Consider the following 1,263-nt stretch of genomic DNA (forward strand, 5'->3'; position numbering starts at 1 on the left):
TAGCTCGTGTTGGGAGAGGGGGGAAGAGGGTATTCCTTCCTCTTCCATGCTGCCACCTCCAGGGAGACAAGCGATAGAGTCAACTCTCACATACTCCTATAATCAGGGCCTGCTCATCCACAACTCCTGCAATGTGCAGGCTGTTCTCCCAAGTGATGCAGCTGGCTAGGCGTGATGTCAACTCTCTTGCTCTCATGTTCCCAGGGCCAGGCCTCCGGGGATGCCCAGATGAGGGGTAAAGGGTGGGGCCAGTTCTGTGGAGCCATCAGCATTTCCCCAGGCAGCAGCCCAGATCAGAGACATCTGCCTGACCTCCAGTTGATGCAGGGCCATGGATCCAGATGTGGCCCTTGGTGACAGCATAGGCCAGGGCGCTACCATGGTCCCAGGTGGCATCACCTACTACCCACATCAGGCTGTTTCACACCACCCTCAAGTCTCCAATTCTGCCTCTCTTCATTGTGCCAACTTCCTTCTGTTTCTCTTTCTTTTCCATTTCTCCACCACTTGCTTGTCCCTGTGAGTGCTGTCAGAGGTCTCCGAGTGTCTGTGGTCGTCTCAGGAGTGGTCTTAGGAGTGCTATGCCCTAATTGGTGTGGCTGCTGTATCACATATATTCAGAAGGTGGCAGAGATGAGTGAGATTATGTCTACTCTCAGTTTTCTGACCTATGTATACATTTGAATGATTTCGTGTCCTAACAGTTCTTGAAAAAAAAAAAATAACTGAGCCTAATATGACAACCAGTCCGGTGCCAGGGGTCCTAGACAAGGATCTAGCCTGAGACAATCATCAGTATGGTGCCTGGCAGGCCCTGACAGGCTCCCAGAATAGGGAGCAAGCCAGAGACCAGAAGAAGCCTTCCTAGAACTGCAGGCCATGGGAGGTAGCAGGCCTGAGTCAGTTGACCTTTGCAGGAGCCATTTGAGCAGGCCAGGCAATGACTGTGCCTGAATTAACTACCAGAGTGTCTCTATGGGCTCAGACAGAGCTGGGATGAACAAGAGTCCAGTGCTTCACAGGCCTGGGGAGTGCAGAGCATGGCGGAGATATTACCTGCCCAGTGCCATAATGTATGCAAACTCTTAAACCACAGCAACATTATTCTAAACAGAGAAAACCTTAAAATAAACCGCTGAAATCAGCAATGAGACACTGCTGTCCACTATCCCTACTCCTTTTCAATGTTGTGCTCAACACAACGTGAAGCAATAAGCCAAGGGGAGTAATAAAGAAGATGCAAATAGGAAAAGAAGTCAAAAT

At 50.1% G+C, this 1,263-nt stretch overlaps 1 pseudogene; it reads left to right on the plus strand.

Annotated features, from left to right (window-relative positions):
* Positions 1-580: 580 nt before the first annotated feature.
* LOC129667846 (small nucleolar RNA SNORA17) lies at positions 581-705 on the plus strand (annotated as a pseudogene).
* The last annotated feature ends 558 nt before the right edge of the window (positions 706-1,263 follow it).

Source organism: Psammomys obesus, unplaced genomic scaffold (assembly GCF_907164565.1).
Source record: "Psammomys obesus unplaced genomic scaffold, mPsaObe1.curated_primary_1811, whole genome shotgun sequence".
NCBI lineage: Eukaryota > Metazoa > Chordata > Mammalia > Rodentia > Muridae > Psammomys > Psammomys obesus.